A 9840-nucleotide genomic window follows, 5' to 3' on the forward strand; every position below is an offset into this window, starting at 1 on the left:
AGTTAGGTTTAGACAACAGCTCTCGAGATAGAGCAATCTTGTAACCATGGTCATCATTATCAATATCAATGAAGCAGGATGTAGGCTTTTACCTCCACCGTGAGGGGCCGAACCTGGTTAAAAACATCGCGTCTCTCGTCCTGCTCAACCCCTCTCAAGCTACCACATAGATGTGTTGGCCTCGCGACTAAGTCCTGACACTAAGGACATGTGCCGTGACAATTCCACGGCAGTTGGCGCCCACCGTGGGGCCTGCGCATGGTGGTGTTGAGTTCTTGAAGGGATCTTTCTCAGGGATCGAGAAACTCGCAATTGAATCAGATTGCTGATCTTTTTGCGTCCACGTCCACATCAGTATGGATGAAGGCTGGTGATGATTGTTCAATCTAGCTGCAGAAATCCAAGGAATCAAATAGTACTTGCACTAAGCGATCTGCAATCTGCTAGCCGTGTGCATCGAGACCTGGTCATAGAAGGAAAAGTCAAAACAACCACGACCCGGAGAAGGACGGGGACTCAGAGTAATCAATCGCCATGGTTTCTGCCTCCACTATAGCTGCAACAGCGCCCTGTGCCGCCCGGTTTGCCTTGGCCATTGACCCGCCGACAACACCACTCAATTCGCCGGGGGGGGGGGTTTGTGCCCACTGCGCCAGCGCTCCTCACTAAATCAAGGGAGCCAGCTGTTTAAAAAAAACATGATTTGCCTTACATGAACATACAGAATTCCAACGCTTGATCGGATTGACAAGTCAACGCCAAGCTTGGACGAGGCCACGGACTAGGTTCGGCTTCGTTTTTCATCTCTGAACCGCCATCGCCGGGTGCGTCTCTGACGGCCGCCCGTCCGCGTACCGGCGCCTCTCCAACTTGCTGCCGGTTCAACCCGCGACCTTCAGATTCAGCTGCTCCTGGCCGCCTTTGCCTCCCGCTGCCGACAAGTCGCCAGCCCCAGCAGCCACCCCTTTTACCTTGACTGATGTCCGACGCCGGGTTGAGCCAGTTCTACATGCTGGAGAAAACATCAAGTGGTTTCGGGCCTTTCTTTCACTACAAGAAATATGTCAACTTATGACCTTCTGTCAGTGACCCTCGAAGAATTGGTCATAAATTTATGACCATTTTAGACCAATTGGTCAAAAGATGTTCAGGGGCTCCAAACCCTAAACCATTGCGACCATTTTGGTCAGAAAGGTCGTAATTTCCTTACACGAAATGGTCACAAAGAAAATAGTGCTAGTCCGATGCCTTATTTCTAGTTGCTAATGACCAATATAGATGGTCATAGCCTTGTAGATTGTGGTGGGTTGTGATGACTAGGCGCCATCTCATCAGTTTTGCCTATGTGTCATCTCCATGTGGCAGTTTTTGCCCTAGGTTGTGAAGCAACCTATATTTCTATCATTCCCAAGATTCCCAAAAAAATCTCATAAATTCTTTGGGGCATATCTTCATCCAATATGTAAAAATCCTTCCTTGCCTAGTTCAAAACTAATTCAACAATATTCATTTTCCTATTCTGTTCACAACAACACTTTATGAAGGAAGTGCTATTTATATATTCTTGATTGCCCTCGGAATTTTTGGGCACTCTTTCCTATCCAAATCATTACCGCATGACAAAATTCAGCTCCATTTGCCTAGCAAATCTTCCTCGGCAAATTTCCAAAGTTTTTGTCCACCTAGAAGCATTGTGAAGGAAGTACCTTTTTTATATCTCTAAATGACATGAAATTTATACAGTTCCTTCATATGCCCAAATTATCACCCTTCTCCAAATTGCAGCTCAGTCAAATCATCTATGTGAGCCCAGGTTCAATTTATATTTTATGGCCAAATTGGCACGTTGCAAAGCAAGTGTTATATAGACCCCTCCTATTACCCTCAAACTTTTCGGGCACTCTTCCATACCCAAATCATTGCCACATGGTAATATTCAGCTCAATTTTCCTAGTAAATCTTTCTCGGGAAATTTCCAAAGTTTCTACCTCAAGAGAAGCTTTGTGAAGTAAGTACTAGCTAGGCTTACCCAAATGATCTGAAAATTTACCAGCGCATGACCATACCTAAGTAACTTACCTACACCAATTTTGAGCTCATTTCATTCATCCAATCTCTCTCACTAGTTTTCCCAAGTTCCTGTCCATAGAAGAGCATTGTGAAGGAAGTACTACTTTGGCATGTCCAAATGGTATCAATTTTCTACAATGCTTTCCTATGCCCAAATAACCATCCTCCACAAAATTTCAGCTCACTCCATTCATTATTTTGAGCCCAGCTTCAACATTCATATTTTTGTCCAGCGTGGTACTTTGCAAAGCAAGTACCACCTAGGATCCTCCTTTTGAGCTAAAAATTTGTGAAGACATTCTCCTTAGTAGATGATCATCCTCAGCCAAAACTCACGCCCATTGGCCATGTGCATTTCCCGTACTGCTAATCAAACACTTGGCTGCTAATTCATGTTTGAGCATCGATCGGTCTCCTCATGAGAATCTTATGTTGTAATTTTCTTCCTAGCACCAACCTGGGGAGTGCCCAACCCACTAGACATGCCTAGGCCGTCCAGAACACATGGCAACATTACGGTCACGCGGTGACCACGCGACGGGCATGCGAGTTTACGCGCTCTAGAGTTGGGGCCCTCGGCCACCGCCCAAACCTCGACATATCGCCACCAAACCATGTATTTATGATTAAATAGGTCCTTATGTACCTAGAAATGATTTTTGGGAAAAATAAATAGCAAACTATGAGGCAGCTGCAGTTCAATTTTGACCCGCTTCCAACTGAATCGGCCGAAATTTGTCTTTTTCACGAGAGGTGGATCAAAAAATTTTACACCCAAACATTTTGTCAATTGTGCATTAAATATGGCCTAGTATTTTATAAAAATGATTTGGTCCAATTTTGCAACAATTATTTGGTAGTTCCTTCACAAAAAAACCTCCTTTCGGGCACTCGAAAAATGGAAAATGGTTTTTTCGTCCAACGAAAATGAAAACTTCCTTAGACAACATTGTTTGCCATTCCAATATGCACTCTTGTGCACAATATGAGATCATTTGAAAAAACTATGCCATGAATGTGGCCATAAGATTGATGATCATTTGGCTTGAAAGCCATTGATCTCCACACATGATAGCTCGTTTCTGAGAACACTTTTTTTATAATAATTGCCGTATTACAAGTTTGTTATTTTTCCTAGGAACTTGTCCACATATGATGACACAATGCGAAGGTTTCCCAATTTTTAGATTTTTTTTGAATTTTTTATGCCCGTTTCAAAATGCGGTCAAAACGGCGGGCTTGACCATTCCTAGCTAGTGGTTGAATATTGGAATTTTTTTGGTGTTTCTCTAATTAAATAGATACTTATGTACCTAGAAATGATTTTTTGGAAAAAATAAATAGAAAACTATGAGGCAGCTGTAGTTCAAATTTGACCCGCTTCCAACTGAATTGGCGGGAATTTGTCTTTTTCACCAGAGGTGGATCAAAACTTTTGACACCTAACAATTTTGTCAATTGTGCATTAAATATGTCCTAGTGTTTTATAAAAATGATTTGGTACAATTTTGCAACAAATATATGGTAGGTCCTTCACAAAAAAACCTCATTTCAGGCACTCGAAAAATGGAAAATGAATTTTCCGTGCAAAGAAAATGAAAACTCCCTTTGGCAACATTGCTTGGAATTCCAAGATGCACCCTTGTGCACAATATGAGATCATTTGAACAAACTATGCCATGAATGTGGCCATAAGATTGATTATTTGGCTTGAAAGCCATGAATCTTCACGCATGATAGCTCATTTCTGAGAACACTTTTTTAAAATAATTGCCGTATTACAAGTTTATTATTTTTCCTGGGAACTTGGCCACATATAATGACACAATGTGAAGGTTTCCCAATTTTTTGATTTTTTTTGAATTTTTTATGCCCGTTTCAAAATGTGGTCAAAACGGCGGGAATGACCGTTCCTAGCTAGTGGTTGAATCTTCGATTTTTTTGGTGTTTCTCTGATTAAATAGGTACTTATGTACCTATAAATTATTTTTGGAAAAAATAAAGAGCAAACTACGAGGCAGCTGCAGTTCAAATTTGACCCGCTTCCAACTAAATCGGCGAGAATTTGTCTTTTTCACCAGAGGTGGATAAAAACTTTTTACACCAAAACATTTGGTCAATTGTGCATTAAATATGGCCTAGTATTTTATAAAAATGATTTGGTACAATTTTGCAACAAATATATGGTAGGTCCTTCACAAAAAACCTCATTTCAGGCACTCAAAAAATGGAAAATGAATTTTCCGTGCAAAGAAAATGAAAACTCCCTTTGGCAACATTGTTTGGAATTCCAAGATGCACCCTTGTGCACAATATGAGATCATTTGAACAAACTATGCCATGAATGTGGCCATAAGATTGATCATTTGGCTTGAAAGCCATCGATCTCCACACGTGATAGCTCATTTCTGAGAACACTTTTTTAAAATAATTACCGTATTAGAAGTTTGTTATTTTTCCTTGGAACTTGGCCACATATGATGACACAATGCGAAGGTTTCCAAATTTTTTGTTTTTTTTGAATTTTTTATGCCCGTTTCAAAATGCGGTCAAAATGGCGGGAATGACCGTTCCTAGCTAGTGGTTGAATCTTGGAATTTTTTTGGTGTTTCTCTGATTAAATAGATACTTATGTACCTAGAAATGATTTTTGTAAAAAAGATAGTAAACTATGAGGCAGCTGTAGTTTAAATTTGACCCGCTTCGAGTTGAAACGGCAGAAATTTGTCTTTTTCACGAGAGGTGAATCAAAACTTTTTACACCCAACCATTTGGTCACTTGTGCATTAAATATGGCCTAGTATTTTAGAAAAATGAATTGGTCCAAATTTGCAACAATTATTTGGTAGGTCCTTCACAAAAAAAACTCATTTTGGCACTCAGAAATTGGAAAATGAATTTTTTGTGCAAAGAAAATGAAAGCTTTATTTGGCAACATTGTTTGTCATTCCAAGATGCACACTTATGCAAAATACGAGTTCATTTTGACAAACTATGCCATTGTTATGTTTAGAAAAATAGAGTGGATTGGATTTTTTTTGTTTGGAAAGAGAGTGGATTGGATGGACCAATGAGATGTGAGGAACCACGTTCACGCGGATCACCGAATTGGACTCAATCTAAGCCATCCATCGCGCACCCATCCTACGGTGGAGCTTCTCCCGAGAAACAAAACCCTAACTCACCCACCCACCCTCCCCTCGATCCCCCAGATCCCACCTCCTCCTCGCTCTCTCTCGATTCCCTCCATCCCCCAGCCGCCACCGCTCGCCTCCATCCTCTCCCCGACCCCGGTCGGGCTCCACTCCACTCCACCGCCGGGGCCAACCCAACCACCGCCGCCCTCTCCCCCTCCTCTCCCCTCACCGCGGCCAGATCCACTCACCCAAGTCCTGCTTTGTCGCCTCCGTCTCCCTTGTCTCGTCTCCCACCCGTGATTCCTGCCGCCGCCCCCACCCACCGCCCCCACCCACCGCCCTCCCCTCGCCTTCACCCCCAGCTTTCGTGTCGTGGCTCCTGGTCCTTTACAATGACGCAGATCGAAAAGCACCGCCGCGCTCCCGTCCAGGATGGCCCCCCACCGCATCTCATCTCATCTCGTCTCCCAACAGCGCCGGAGAGAGCGCGGGCGCGGGTGGCGCGATGGTGGGGAACGACTGGATCAACAGCTACCTGGAGGCCATCCTGGACGCGGGGGGCGCCACGGAGGACATCTCGGCTGCCTCCGCCTCCTCCTCCACGGCGCCTTGGGGCGGAGAAAAGGCGGGACAAGTCGTCGCTCATGCTGCGGGAGCGCGGCCGCTTCAACCCGACGTGCTACTTCGTGGAGGAGGCCATCTCCGGCTTCGACGAGACCGACCTCTACAAGACCTGGGTCCGCGTAAGCCTTCCTCGCCCCCGCCCCCTTCCTCGCTCCTCCCCCTCGTGTCTTAATTAGCTGCTTGCTCCAGATTAGATTAGCTTAGGTGGATGTAGTTTCCGGCGATTTATTCTGGATTTTTTTGTTATGTACGTCAGACGTCGGCGATGAGGAGCCTGCGGGAGCGGAACACGTGGCTGGAGAACATGCCCTGGCGGATCTGGAACCTCGCCAGGAAGAAGAAGCAGGTACGAATGCCTCGATTTGCTTGCCAAGTTTATCTACTCTCTAAGTAGCAGCACTGCGGGTGCCAAACTGTTGGGGGGCAGTTCACTGCTGGTGCCAGCCGAACACATTAAACTAGTGTAGTTGCTGGTTAGTGATTATGTATGTGGCTGGGCATCATATCTGTTTCTGTTGCACCAGGGAATACTGAATTGTAGTCGTTCCGCATATGAATTGCCTCCTCGGGTGGTGCTGACAGTAATGATGGGTCCCCATTGTAGCATGTGCCTGCTCTGTTTCCTTCCTTCCTGTTAGCTAGAATGCCCCAATTCTTTAATGTGTTGTTTTGGATGAACTCTCTCCTGTCATAAAATGCGGAACGACTACGAATTGGGGCATTCTTCCTGTATTGCTTGCTTGTTTACTCTACAACCTGTATTGCTAAAACATGTTATCCTACTCCATGATGGTGTATCATTTGCAAATACTCCTGGACATCAGCTCCCATCATGGTGCATTAACTATAATCTATACCTCTAAAAGAGGAGTATAAACTGGAGTAATCATATGGTATTTGCTACTTTTCTCTGGATGAACAGAATGTCCATAGGTTTACTGTCATCAATGTGTACTATAAAATTTCCCTGCACCTTTGCTGAAAAGATGCAAGTATGTAACACAAATAGTCCACAAAGATTATAGCTATGGTATTGATTGCTTGAACAAGCAATCTAGGGCGTTAGATGATGATCTAGCCATTTTTCTCATCACAAAGTATGCATTGGCAATATAGTTTGCACCATTAGTTAGGTACTGATGTAGTCTTTTTTTAGTCTTCTCATGAGATTGAAACATTTGATCTGATTTATGGTTTGCTGATTGTTGCAGACAAATGTATCAATCTGCTTAACTGTGTATGATTCCTGCATTTCCCAGTTGCAAATCCTAATCAAGGAGAATGAGTAATACAAGCTCAGGTGTAATGGTGTATCCACACTTTCGTTTCAATTACATTTAAGTGATACTTTTCTGCCTCCTTTTCCTCCTGTTTGCGCAAAAAGTCACGTGTCTTTACTTGGTCAGAAAATTGTAGATTATTTGGTCAGATTTCCTTACTTGCTTTAGGCATAAGAATAAGCTGATAAGAACAGAATATTGATACTTTGCATGCTATGAGTAAAATGCTCTATTTTCTTTCTTCACCTTTCTTGTATGCATGAGTACCTCATTTTAACTAGCTGGAGAATGAAAGTATTGTACAAGCTGAATTTGTGTTATCATTCTAAACAACTTGTTCATTTTTTATTGTTTTGTTCATAATATATTGGCTCCAGATTTTTTTGATTCTTTTCCGATTCATGTAACAGCTACCTTGCCTGGCACTGGTACTATTATGCTATACTATTATACTATCTGTAAGGTAAATGACAACATTGAAAATGGCTCAAACCTGAAGTACTTTAAATAGATTGTTGTTTTAGTCAAATGTTGTTTAGAAATCCAGTTTGTACTAATAAACTTGCACAGTCTCTACCTGTTTATAGTGTTAAATTTTGTTTGATAAATTCACTTTTTACTGATAAAATTGTATAGAGCACAACATAGTTTCTGCCTTTTGTTATAATGATAATTGTTGTTTAGTTGTAATTCCTTTCGCATTGCACAATTGTATAGATATTGTCCCATGCACAAGTGATATCTTGTTCTTTCCAAAGTGATTTGTACCCAATTGCTTGTATACGTATTTTGTTCTTAACTGTAGATTTCCTCTCATAGTAGCTCCATGCAAAAGAAGGTTGAAAGGAGAAGGAGAGTTTGTGACTGCTATAGAAGGACTGAAGGAGGTCCATGTTGAAGAAGATCGACAGAAGCAGTAGAGCTGTCATTGCCATTGTATTTGTGTTGTATGATGTATCCACGTTTACCCACAAAAAAATGTATTCACGTTGTAATACTTTGATTGCCATTCTGGCTACTATTTCAATCAGTGTATTTTGCTAGTGCTGATTTAGATATTGGTTACTTATTTACTATGAAACAAAATCTAAAGAACTTGACCCTGACAACCGGGTCCCATTACTAGAAACTGACAATTGGGACCAATCTTTCGAGAAAAAGAAAAACTGAAACTATTGGGATGAATTGGGACAAATGGGAACCTGTTACTAGAACCTGACAACTGGGACCCATCTGACTAGTGGACCCTTCTTTTGGGAAAAAAAGAAAAACTAAATTTGTTTAGACAAAAAGGCCACAACCCAACAATAAAAAGGCTGCAATATTGGGCTTGGCCCATGAACCCAACCAAAAATTGACAGACAGAAAAAACACAAATAGGCTGAATTGTTGGGCTAGGCCCATGTAGAAAACCGAATTGGACCGGGCTGAATCTTGTGCCACATCAGCTTGCCATGCTGGATGCCTACGTGGCCTGGGGAGGTTGCTAGTGACCAAAACGCCACAGTAGGAATATTTTGGTCGTAAACGTCCACGACCTTCTCACAGAGAAGGTCGCTATAGTCAGTTTATGACGGCCAGCTTTTGACCATATGTTTTTGGTCACAAAAAGGTCACAAATGAAAATTTGTGACAATTCAGTGACCAATAGTGGTGGTCACAAGTTGACATATTTCTTGTAGTGTTTGCGATCGCCTACTGATTATTATTCAAAAATTGGGAGAGATGGAGTCAACGAGCAATCAATTAAAGAATGGTGTCTTGGAGGCTTACTCTGGACAAAGTGGTTAAAATTGCCATTGGGATTGCTGGAAGATATGGACGCTACTTACAGACCATTTGTCATCCTTACAAATCAGGTGATATCCATCTAAATGTATTTTTGACATATATTGTTTTTGTAAAAAGAACAATTATGTTGGTTTTGCATATTTTTATATGCAGGATAATTATTCGCCACAACATTGGTGTTACACCGTGCGTATGGAGCGTGCACTGGCGTCATTATATACTAGCTTTTGACCATTCCGCACTACTCAACGGACGCGCGCAAACTTCCTATGGTCTGGTTTACATCAACACGCGGCCAGTTCTCCATCTGCGCCGGCTTACAACGCCTGCGGCCGACTCTCCGTCCGCGCCGGTTTACAACTCCCACGGTTGAACCGGCAACTTGAGGGTCAAATCCTGGTGCTAACAGTCACCAGGCCATGGCATGTGTTCTGGCCGGTTTACTGTGGAGCAGTCGGTATGTGCAGACAAAAAGCATGCTACTACTCGCTGGTAGCACGGACAATTAAATTTCCAGGTGCTATCTTTTCCATCTGTTTCTTTTTTATACATATTGTTTTTCCAAGAACGATTACTCTGGCCTATATCTTTCTATACAGGACAAGTGCTCACTATAAAAGTGATGCCCTACTACGGATGACGCGCGATAGCTGTTCTGTGCCAGCATTTGTGCATATCACACTGGTGAACCGGAACACAGACCGCCGCCCCCGCAGCCCGGACTACATCAGCAATGCCGCGGCCGACTCTTTTGTCCGTACTGGCGTATAACCTCACGATGGATATCAACTGGACTGACATATCAGGTGAAATCCATCCAATATATTTTTATATTATATATTGCTTTCTTTGAAAGAGCAATTACTCCGGCTTGCAAAGTTATCTAAATGCAGGACCCTAAACCACCATATTGGTGCAAACTTTAAAGGCCGTCAGAA

At 42.6% G+C, this 9840-nt stretch overlaps 1 long non-coding RNA gene and 1 pseudogene across 1 annotated transcript; both read left to right on the forward strand.

The window, feature by feature from the left end:
* The first annotated feature begins 5712 nt into the window (after window positions 1-5712).
* On the forward strand, window positions 5713-6007 carry LOC125538000 (annotated as a pseudogene).
* Window positions 6008-6121: 114 nt separating this feature from the next.
* On the forward strand, window positions 6122-8224 carry LOC125534193. The gene is made up of 3 exons (XR_007294418.1): window positions 6122-6177; window positions 7043-7131; window positions 7931-8224. It is a non-coding gene; the product is annotated as an uncharacterized LOC125534193 (long non-coding RNA).
* The last annotated feature ends 1616 nt before the right edge of the window (window positions 8225-9840 follow it).

This window comes from Triticum urartu, chromosome 2, assembly GCF_003073215.2.
Source record: "Triticum urartu cultivar G1812 chromosome 2, Tu2.1, whole genome shotgun sequence".
In the NCBI taxonomy this organism is placed as follows: domain Eukaryota; kingdom Viridiplantae; phylum Streptophyta; class Magnoliopsida; order Poales; family Poaceae; genus Triticum; species Triticum urartu.